Source organism: Solea senegalensis, linkage group LG8 (genome assembly GCF_019176455.1).
Source record: "Solea senegalensis isolate Sse05_10M linkage group LG8, IFAPA_SoseM_1, whole genome shotgun sequence".
Taxonomy (NCBI): Eukaryota; Metazoa; Chordata; class Actinopteri; order Pleuronectiformes; family Soleidae; genus Solea; species Solea senegalensis.
In genome coordinates this window covers 22,873,324-22,885,568 of record NC_058028.1, presented here as the reverse complement: position 1 = coordinate 22,885,568, position 12,245 = coordinate 22,873,324, and the positions used below count along the sequence as shown (strand labels likewise).

Sequence of the window (12,245 nt, the reverse complement as noted above, 5' to 3'; positions counted from 1 at the left end):
AAGGAAAATATTCAGAACATTAAAAGGTTTAACTAGTGTTATACATTGATTTAGTGTGCCAAATTTCAAAACAATTCCAAGTATAATCAAATGATATTGTGACAAAGATAATTTCTCAATTTGTACATGATAACTGTAACTGGAAAAGACAAAAATATTTCTCCTTAGATTAATTAAAAAATAAACAGCTTGTTCATAACAGACAGATTAAAGTAAAGACAATGTATAAACAACTAAACGTCCTTAAAATACAAGTTATTTTAAAATCAAAATATATATTGCCAGGCTCCATAGGCTTCACCTACAGTAACAGTCAAATGGAACGCTTTCTGTACACTGTGAGCACAGCTGTCAAAGAATCTGGTCCTCTGAGCCGACGCAGGACCATGATTCCAAGCAGCAGCTGACACCACAGACGCAAACAGGACTCCATCAGCCAGTGATAAAGCCATCAAAAAACACACACACACACACACTAACATCAGAGCTAACACTGTGACACACAATTCATTTTTCTTGATACAGACAAAAGCAGGAACACACACCCAGAGATCCAAGAAGAAATAACTGTGGCAACACTATCCAACAACCATCTTGATGACTGATATATGAGATAAACCCAATGGAGTACAGTATGCGTCACATGTGTACAAACAGACATGCACAAACATATGGGCAATTGTGAGAAGAGAAATACACTAGGGTTGTATTTTTGTATGTTTCCCAAGCCAGAATCTGGACACAGACTTTGTCCCAGTAGTGCACATGTACATGAGTGGGAGAAAGAGAGAGAGAAGAAACAGAGAGAGAGAGAGACAATTTGGATGTTAGTGCTCCTCCCTGCAGTCGTTGGATATATTTACTGAAGAAGACAGACGAGGTGACACAGAAAAAAGGTTTGAACAATCCTTGATTCATTTTTCTGTCCCGATGGTTAACGGCTCTGTCAACATTTCAAAGGTCCTTTCACTGCAAGCACGTTTACCATTACCAATCAAGAGCACAGGCATTAAGATAAATACAAACATTTCACCCGACGATAATTTACTTTCAGGCGGCTACATCATCGATTTCAGCATTATCAGAGTCCGATCAATCCAATTCGAAGCTCTATCCCGAAAAATGGGCCTCTGAAAATTGATTCAAAGGGACAATGATAACCCATTATTACAGAATCAAAATGGCACAGGGTTCAATTGTTTTGCTTTTGCAGTATTTTAACAAATGACCCAGTTCTAATGGAGGCAATGTGGGGTCAGATGTAATAAGATTTCCTGATGCCGGGGACATTGGGGCGTAGGTTGAAAGCAAGGCTAAATCACAATTATCATTATGGATTATGGCGGGATGTCAGTCCTTGCACATGTTAAGGTGACGCCGGGCACCATTCCCCAGCTCAGTAACAGGCCTATTACGATGGCCCTATTAGATCAATGTGTCAATTACTATTACTCAAACTGGCCCTTGGGTTTGAAAGGACACAAAACGACGGGAGATGGAGGAAAGGAGGCCCGGCTCATTTATTCCTCTGACAGGACAAGAAGGTACTCCAGCATGTAAGGAGAAGATGGAGGGGCTATTCCAGATAACAAACATAGTAGTACATGAAAGATGATAATAAAATGTGGGTATTTTTTGGCTAACAACTAAAATTTGGAAATCAGGAGAAGTCGTTTCTTCGTGGTTAAAGATGTAGCTGCTTTGGGCTTTAGTTTTACTGGCAGATGATGAACACATGGTCACTCAGCTTAATCTGGAGGAGTCTGGGCATTTACTTCTTCCCACTGGAACAGAAAATGTACACATTAATGCCTTACTTTGTCTCTGCTAACATTAACTTAATACCGTTCCTAGCTTCTCATGCTCGCATACACGAATAACTGTACCACTCCATCCCTCACATGACCGCTCACTCAGGGCACAGCCGCATGCACGCACGCACACAAAAGGCGGCCCTTTAAGGAGCCGCAGCACTCTTACAACACAGGGTTGCAATAGCAGCGTGTCTCTCAGGTAAGCCTAACAACCCTCATTCACACTTTGACTCAGGTGAAGCGACGTAAAACTGGGTCAGGGGATGGACGACCTGCATTGTTTAACATGCCTCTCTAGACAGACAGGTATCCACCTTAGAGAGGGTAAATACCTGGAGTTATTTCCTGGAGTTAGTCAGAACTGAAGAAGCCTCTTAGACTTTCAACATTTCTCTCTGTTTTTTTTCAAAGTTCCCTTGACTGCCAAATGAGGCACCCATGCATGGGTGTGTCAGAGCCTTCACTTAATATTTACAATGTCAGTATTTATATATGCACAATGCCTCACATTTTCTGTCTGTATCTGCATAATAAATGCAGTAACATGTAGGAAATTCTGAAATCATTCTTTCTTTTCATGTGTCATAAAAGAGACACAATAAAATAGGATTTTGGTTTTATATCAAATAAATATCAAATGCAATGTATATTAAACAAATAATTGTATTGTATAATTGCAAAATGTGTGAATCAAATCAAAGCACATGTATCAAATCATCCTCTCTGGGTGAGATGCACACCCCTACCCACAATTAAATATGAGAGAAGTGAAGTGACAAACATTGAGGCCTTTACAGAATGTTAGGTTGCTATGCGGAACAGTAACCTGAAGGCATACCTGCTGAATCCATCAGCAACTGGACCGGCTTTACAACACACTCTGGTTCCTACTTATTTGCCACTATGCTGAAGTAGACCAGATTTGGAAAACAGAACAGGATGTTTAATGTGACTTTAACATCTATGTGTGAGACTTAATTATAGATTATTTTCTGTTTACAATGGTCATTAAGGTCCATTTTGGATGCCCAATCCCCCACTACTGAGCCAATGTCAACAATTCAATGTGTGTACTTCCTCCTTTATGAATAATGTTGGCATGTGTTATTTCAATTTACACATCAATGTTGTGTTAATTCCATGAGCATTTTCCCTCTGGCTGGAGGCTTGGCACAAATCTTTTTTATGAACATGAACTGAACCAGGAGATCAAAACCACACGATTTCATGTGGTTGTATAAAGCAATAATGAGAATTAAAAAGCAGGCACATAAATTCATTTACAAGCAAGGGACGTCATCACATTTCCAACTGGTGCAAGGTTTGAGAAGCTCTCCCAATATGAGCGACAATTACATGCTGTGGCAATGCTAAACAAATACAACCTCTGTTTCGGAAGTCTAGGCTGGCAGTGCTGAAAGAGAAAACCCTCAATCTCCAACTGGGGTCTAATGGACTTCTAAGGAATGGTATTTCCACTGAGGTTCAACTGATATGTGTCTTTGAGTACTAAAACCACAAATTTAACATTACCGCTGCCAACATTCAGCATGTTCCAATTGGAATTTAATTCTGGCCAAAACAGAAATATGATAACGTGACAAAAACTTTCCAATTCAACAAGAAAGACAAACACTTCAAATGTGTTGTCAGTTTAACCCAGATTTACATACTTTGAGAATATTCTAATGTGAATTTTGACCTTGGAAACAGTCAATAACCACACATAATCTGGTGACATTTTACAATAGGATTATTATCCTATAAAGTGTACATACATGCTTTATATGTAATAAGTAATGTGGTTTGTAATGCTTTATAAATCTTTAACAAACAAGGTATAACACAGTTGGCACACATAGATAGGCTCTCAATGTTTGGCAATGGCTTGTTAGTGCTTCCTATTAACTAATCTTGTTAATGTGTTACAACTAATAAATGGCAAGTGGGAGCCGGTCTGTGATATGTAAACCCAGTACAGACATGCAAGTTCATTATTCAGCAATTAAAAAAGGAAATCAGTGTTAGCAACCTTTAGTGTTTAAATCCGTTATCAAGTTCAATCTCATTGTGCAGTGTGTGGAATTATGGGAACCACTTTACAGTGGAAATAAAAATGATGGGAACATATTGTTATTGTATTTGCCATCAGGATAGGGTGTGAAAAAAAAATACAACTTGTGTGATAGCTGTAGTTTTTTTTTTAAATCATCTCACATTTAATTTATCAAAAGATAAAGTGTGCTTAGAATTTTCTCAGTGCTTTTCGTGTGCTTGAAAATTAAGGCTGCATGAAAATTACTGCTACAAATGAATGAGAATATTTGTTTTGTGCAATTCCATCCTTACTGTCTACTCTTACTTTTTACATTAGTCAGTGCAATTCCTCTCATTCTCGGCCCAAACCTAGCACCACTAAACAAACACTGGCCACATCAGAGTCTGCTGAGGGCCTAGAGGGAGCCACAGTCATTTCAGCAAGCTACAGGCAGCAAAAAGTAATCAATGTAGAATGTTCAACCACAGCTCCAGGTCAGTCGAGCTTCTAGAAATACAGTCCTCCACTGGTAAATACTACAGAAAGAGTATAATTGCCAGTGGTTTTGATACTCACATATGGGAGTATTGATATATATTGAACATCCACAGTGAGACCTGAAGATAGTCATTTAGAAAGTCTCTGTGGGGCTGGAGCAGCATCTGCTCTCTCGCACTGTGTTCACACTGCCACAGAAAGAGGAAAAAAAAAATGCAGCTCCTCTGCATCAGTCTCCTCTCCAGTTTTCTCCAACACTTCACTAATTTCTTTTTGACTGGATTATTGCATCCTGCTCTTAATGTGAGACTAATGAGAAACTGCCAATCACTTAACCTGACCTGGTGGTACCAGCTCAGACTTCACCTCAAAGGGACGGAGGCCTGATTGGTAACAGTGCCTAAATGGTAGATTAACATTCACCATTAAGAACGGTGTCTTTCTGATCACAGTCTAGATTTGATGCACATATGATTTTGTAGATAGCAGATCTCCATTGATGTGTGTGGGTGTGCTATGACAATGTTGCAAATATCCATTCCAGAGCGTGACACCAGTGACAGTACACCACCCACCCCTTATATAAAATCCATAAATTCAACCTATCCTTCAATCTTTGACAACAGTGAAGTGGATATTAATATTCATTACCCAAACTATAGCTTGTACTCGATCCAATTTTAGCCATTCTAGCTTTGTGTGCCAGTTTTCTGTCTAAACCAAGTGAAAGCACTTGAAACAAGAAACATCTGGTCAGGGAGGAGTTTGTTCCTTTGCTTTGATATGTCAAAGCTGTGTCTCCATAAATGATGAGTTCACTTTGTCTTTTATCTGCTTATACATACAGATTGGAGTAAGTGGTCAGTTTCAAGCTAGAATAAAAACTGTGTCTTCAAAGTAAATGACTAAAAGATTATTTCACCAGGGGCTAGAACTTGTGTCCAGTCTTTACAAAAACCTCCCTAACTGTTGGAGGTCCAAAACACATACCAACTGTTATCTATGCAATTTGTGCACAACTGAATTGTTATTTTTACACTAGTGTCACTCTGTAGCCAAAACAACTTAGGAGAACTGTTTGGAGGCCACAAACTGCGATGGATGACATGAGTAGTCTAATTGGTTAATGACCAGTTAAAACCACTCTTGAGTTATATGGCCCTCCAGTCTGCGGGAGAAGGGATGATCAAAGCAGGATTCTGCCCGAGGGACCAGAAGCAAGGTTAATCCATGACTGGATGAGTGTATGTTAAACGCTACTCACGTCCCAGTAGTCCATTTTGCACAAGTATGCCTTATCATGTAAGATGTGGCAAAGAGAAAATGCAATGAACTAAGTAGACACAAAGAAACAATAATGCTGCTTTGACAAATGCATCTCTGAACCTTGCCAGATATTACTTGAAAGAGCTGACATTACACATACCATACTCAGATAATTTTCTAGTGCAAAATTCATGTAATGTTAGCATCAACTGTTTTGAGATCCTAATCAACTTCTAATCAACAGATCCAACAAACTCTCGTTCCTTCAGGTGGTAAAACTTCTCACTCATGATTGTAAACACAGTAATATTATTAAGCCATATCTTCAATACAAAGAAAGAAAGACTGGCATTGCTATTAAAAAAAAAACCCAATTCTGGAATGGTTAGATATATTTGTCCTTAAATCAGTTCACAAGCTTTTTCTATGAACTTTCAAGTAGATCTTTTGCCATTTATAAATGATTTCTTACTTTGAGACACTTGATAAGTATGGGTCCTGGTAAGAATTGTCAGTGTTACTTTACAAAGGCACTGCTCCAATATCTTCCATTCAAAACCTAAGGAAATCATATTAGTACGGTTTTATTCTTGGTTAAATGTAAAGAGGAAAGGGAAAGTTTGAACTCTCGTAAAATAAAATATTAATTACAGAGGGCAGGTTTAGGGAATGGGGATGTGGTTAAGGTTTGAAAAGTCATTACTAATCATTCAGCCTGTCGGGTGTGTTTATATGCACCACTTCCAGTAGTACTGAGTTTAATCTGGCCTCCTATTTGAAGGGAGAAAACAGCCGAGGCAGAACACATTTTCGACAGACATAAAACAGACATGCAAGTCAAAATAAACGATGTGGAATGGAGCCTGAACTGTGCAGACCTGCCTATGCACTGAACTAGTGTATATACATGTGGGGCAATGAAAAGGGGAAGTGGGAGACCAGATTACAGCCACTCTCATTTCCATGCAGAAGCATTCCAAAACAGTACAGGTATGATTTCATCAGGAAAAAATTTCAGTGGAGAACAAGACATTCCTGGCCACAATATTTGAGGACTAGTATTCAGGATTCTAATCTGCTGTGACAGTTTTCCTGAATAAGGAGAGCACCATTACTATAAGCAATACAACTTCACAACAAATATGGAGTCACTTTCATATTCTTGTTACGTCACTGCTGGTAGCATCTGCCTTGAGAAAACCATGTGTGTGAGTGCGTGCCCATGGGTAGTCATAATGTGACAGAAAAGAACACCATAACCTCATGGTGGATAAAAAGCATCACTTCCCTTAATCCCCTTAATCTGGTGGGTCGCTTTATACAAATGCTTGGTGATTTCCATTTCATACACATTAGAAGACAAATACATCCGGTCTACAGAGAAAAACCTGTTATGAAAATGCACTGAAACACAAGGGCTTAGTGCAACAATGGGCTTTTGCTGTCAAACGTGTGCGTCTGCATGGGCTTAGTAGATTTTGCTACTGGCAAGCATGAAATTAACAAGCTGCAATATTCAACAACAGAAATTGAAGAATATTTTAATTTACTGAAAATGGCCACATTTATTTCTTACAAACATCATTTTTTTTAACCTCACAGAGCTGAATGAAGAATACTTTTGGAGACAAAAATCAAAACTTAAGTAACTTGGTCTCATCTTCTTCAGTATTCAGGAAAATTGCTGCATCCACGATTTGAATTTGGGAAAATTTGTTTTTTTTCCACATTTGAGTTGAGGATGAGCTGTGCGCTTCCCAAAATATAGCTCACGATAGGTTTTCTTGACAGATTACACTGTAAAATAATGGTAAGTCTTTGCAAAAGAATAATCAAGTAATCATATTTAATTGCTCAAAAGGTTTATAACATGCCATATATACAGGGGAAATAATTATTTGATCCCCTGCTGAATTTGTAAATGTACCCCCTTACAAAGAAATGAACAGGTTTATTTTGACAGAGAGAGACAAAATATCAAAAACGAAATCCAGATATCCAAATAATTAAATAAAGGTTGTAAGTGAATTTGTACTTGATTGAGTGAAATAAGTATTTGCTCATTTAGAAAAAACATGACTTAATGCTTAGTGGAGAAACAGAGCACAGAGGTCAGACGTTTCTTAGTTGGCCACCAGGTTTGTGCACACCTGAGGAAGGAATTTGGTCTACAGATACTCTCTAAATGCTGACAGTTTTGAGGCTGTTGCTTGGCAACTGGAAGATTTTCTAAGGGATTAAGGTCCGAAGACTGGCTAGGCCACTCCAGGACCTTAACGTGCTTCTTTTTGATCCGTGACCCATCTTCAGTATTCTGACTGAAGCCAGGAGGTTCTCAACCAAAATTCTATGGAACATGGCCCCATTCATTGGTCCCTCAATGCGAAATCTTCCTGTACCCATAGCAGAGAAACAGCCCCAAAGCATCATGTGTCCACCTCCATGTTTGACAATGGGGATGGTGTTCTTGGGGTCGTATTCAGCATTCCTCGGCAAGTCGAGTTGATACCAAAGAGCTCAATGTTGGTCTCATCTGACCACATCACATTGTCACGAGCCTTCTCTGACTCATTCAGGTGTTCATTGGCAAACTTCAGGCGGGCCTGTACATGTGCCTTCTTGAGCAAGGGGACATTGAGGGCACTGCAGGATCTCAATTTATTATGGCGAAGTGTGTTACCAATGGTTTTCTTGGTGACTGTGGTCCCAGCTCCCTTGAGATCATCAACAAGCTCCTTCCATGAAATGCTGGCCTGATCCCTCACCTTTCTCAGAATCATCCTTACCCCATGGGGTGAGATCTTGCATTGAGCTCCAGAGCAAGGGGCGATTGACTGTTATGTTGTATTTCTTCCATTTTTGAATTATCATGCCAACAGTGGTCTCTTTCTCACCAAGCTACTTGCTGACGGCATTAGAGCCTTGTGCAGGTCTACAATCCTGTCTCAGACATCCTTTGACAGCTCCTTCTGACAGCTAACGATTATTTTCATAATCGAGTAATCTGTCGAATTATCTTCTCGATTAATCGTTTGGTCCATAAAATATCAGAAAACCATAAAAAATGTTGCTCAGTGTTCGTCAAACCTGGAAATGATGATGTTCTCAAATGTCTTGTTTTGTCCACAAACCAAAATGATTAACTTTTTATGATTTTCTCTGTTATCCAGACAAAAGAAATGAAGAAAATACCCACATTTAAGAAGCTTAAACTATCGGAAATCTTGTTTTAATCATGAAGAAAGCTTCAAACCGATTAATCGATTATCAAAATCGATTATCAAAATCAAAAATCAAAAGTTGTAGATTAATTTGGTAATCGATTAATAATCAATTAATCGATTAATTGGTTCAGCTCTAGCCTCATGGACACAAACGGTCAATAAGGGTCAGAATTATTGCTGTTGGTAGGGTATCAAATACATTTTTCATTCTCGACCAGTCACAAATTCAGCAGGAGATCAAATAATTATTTCCCCCACTGTATTATATACCATTTTACCAAGGGTTCTCACCTGGCTTGCAAAAGGCACTGCACTCACCCACTCAATTGCTGTGAATTGTCCAGAGTTTTTCCTGTATGGATCTTCTTATATGGGCTTACTCTGACTTTCAAGAAAATTGCTTCAAATAAGTTCCACATGCTGACTTGGACCTGCCCAGGTAGTCTTTAATTACCTGGCATTCACTTAATCATATACAATACGATACCTTGACTGTTCAATTTAAATGATAAACTGTGCAGCCAGTCTTTAAAATTAATAATTAATTAAAACATTTATATTAATTTATTTCCATAGTCCCAAACAGAGATATAGAAACAAAAGGTGGATTATATTTAGCCATGCTCGTCTAACTGGTGCAGCACACCAGCGTTGCACTAGACAGCCAGACGCTCCATGTCGCACTGCTGCTACTTTCTTCCAAATGGAACAACAGTATGATCTCTGACCACCAGGCCACTACAAGTGTTGCCAAATCCACACTGCTGACTTCATATTTCAATCAGGATTATCACTTTAAATGCTGTTAGATAAAAAAAGTTGGAATAATTGGAATAATTTGTCATGCCATTCCAATCATTACTCATCCAAGTAAATGGTTGAATCATGAATGAGCAATTCTGCCTCTTAAAAAGGAATATGGGGTTTCCTTAAAAAAAAAAAATTACAGTATGAGACAAGACTGATAGTGGACTTTCATGGCATAAACCAGATAAAAGACCAGAAAAAGTTCTTCCAGGAAAGAAATTCTAAACAGTGATAATTATCCGTCATATCTGTATATCCATATGTATTAGTCAAAACCTCAAAATAGTAATCTGCACAGTAAAAGAGGACTATACTGGTGAAAAGAAAAAGGGACCACATCCTCTCGGCATCTGGAGATGTTGTGGGGGTAGGGGGTGGTCGGAGGTTGGAAATGTCACTGACAGTTCCCAAACTCCAGAGAACAAAGCACACTTATTCATCACTGAACTTTTGCCCAAGAAGTGTGTGCACTCAAACTCTGACAAACTGTGAATTTGTGTGTCTGTCTTGGCCATAAAATTTACATTCACTCAGAGCGAGTGAGAGAGAGAGAGAGAGAGAGAGAGAAAGGCAGAGAGAGAGAGAGAAAGACAGAGAGAGAGGAGGGGGGAGAGAAAGAGAGGAATAGAGAGAGAGAAAGAGAGAACCGCCCTGAATTTTAATACCTATGGATGTAATTAAATGAAATGAAAATAATAACAACACAAGCAGGGGAAGGAAACAGAAATCCTTTCCAGAAATGTGACCAGACATACCAAAGTCTGCAATGGCACCAGCATTCTTTACTAATTCTCAAAGCCCACTGGCACTGGTGCAAAGAGTGGAAGGGACGCATATGGAGCTTTACTGTCAAGAAAATCACTGGATCCATACATTGTTTGGACTTAACGCATAATCCTTTCCATTGATAAAATTATGTTGAGTGTGCCTGGCTGGAAATCCACAAGTACAGGGCTTCAGCACACATGCTTTTTCCCTTCTCTGGTTTTCCTTTAATTTGCAAATCTTGTAATCTAAGCCTAGAGCTGACTGACCCAACTTCTAAACCAGCACTGCTGTAGCAGCCAAGGCTCCAATCTGTTTTCCATTTAAGTGTCAAGACGGCATCCTTTTTGGTGGTTAACAAAAGCTGTTATTTCAAAATGATTATATGCTAAAAATTGTGTGAGGACCTTAGTAAGTTTATGAACAGGCCCAATGGAAAGTACAGCGCTGCACCCGGAAGCCTTTTTCCTTCTCATCTTTGACCAGAGTGTTATTTACCAAGCACTTCTGTAGGGGGAAGAACCAGGCTATGCCATTCAGCCAGAGGTCAGGGTTTCTGATTTTCAACACAGTGCATGTTTTCAGCATTAGTGTCGAGCGACGCCTGGGTGATTTGCCAAACCATCAAAACACTGCCTGTCTCAGAGTCAGTGAGGACATAGGAAAAGCAGAAGCAACCGTAACGGTGTTAGAGAGACAGGGGCGGTAGTCCCTGGAAAACATCAAGAAAGTGGTCTCCATCAAGACCCAGCTGAAGTCAGACTTCCTTATTTCATTTCCCTGGGAGGATATATCGAGTTAAATTTTGTGTTGCCCTGGAAAAGCAGCATTTGACTGGGGGAGGGGGGAATAAGGGGAGGGCATGAAGTGGGTATGAGGAGAGGCGTGCAGGATGCCTTGGGGTCTGTCACTTTTTAAATTAACTTTTCCTTCACTAAACAAAGACATGACATCCCCAGAATCCTAGAACCTAGGAAATTCAAGGATCGCCACATCTGTTTCTTCTTCATCTGCCAAGAGGAGGTTCAGGTACTGTAGCATTCTGACTGAATCAGGTGCTAAGCCCACATCACAGCACAGCTCCAGTTGGGTGGATGTGAATGGGTCATCAAAAAAGTCGGGTGTCCTTTGCTGTCTTTTATTAACTGTAAATTACTCTCAGATATAGGATTTGTACTTCATAACGATGAAAAAAAGTGAAAATAACCCCCCCACCCCCACCCCCACCACACACACACTTCTGATTGAGAAAACAGACAGACCATAGTGGTTGCTTTAGTCTTTTAGTTTCATGTCAGTGTACATTTAGGCGGAACTACACTGAAGATTGCCTAAGGCTGTATATGTCCAAGTACTTCATCAGTAAATCACACTTTATCATCATGTCAATTAAAAGCCTAAAAATCAAAGAACACAAGAGTTTGAGTTACCTAGACAGGTGTATGATGTGCTTTTCCCACACTGCTCAGTATGAGCAAGTCATTGTGAGCAGATACCAGGACTGAAGTGCACTACTACAGTGCCTGCCTGCCTGCATCGTGTTATGACCAACTTAAGGTAATGAATAATGCACAATTCTACACATTCTTGTGTTGCTCCCAGAAAACTGTTAAAACACCTAGAATGAAGCACTATATCTATATCTGACCCTGTGGGTTCCGAAGACAGTTGAATTTTAAGCAAAGGAGACAAAATTCTGTGGAAATGATAATTCCTTACATTAGACAATGTACTACACTGTGGCATCACTCAGGGTTTAACTTAAGGCCCTTTTCAGTTTATATGCTTTTAGCATACAGCTTTGCACTACAGACAAATGTGGTGTTATTTTTT

The 12,245-nt window shown here is 39.4% G+C and overlaps 1 protein-coding gene across 3 annotated transcripts in view; it reads right to left on the bottom strand.

The window, feature by feature from the left end:
• bcas3 (BCAS3 microtubule associated cell migration factor) overlaps positions 1-12,245 on the bottom strand; it is a 310,652-nt gene that overhangs the window by 281,413 nt on the left and 16,994 nt on the right. The gene's annotated exons all lie outside the window — the stretch shown is intronic.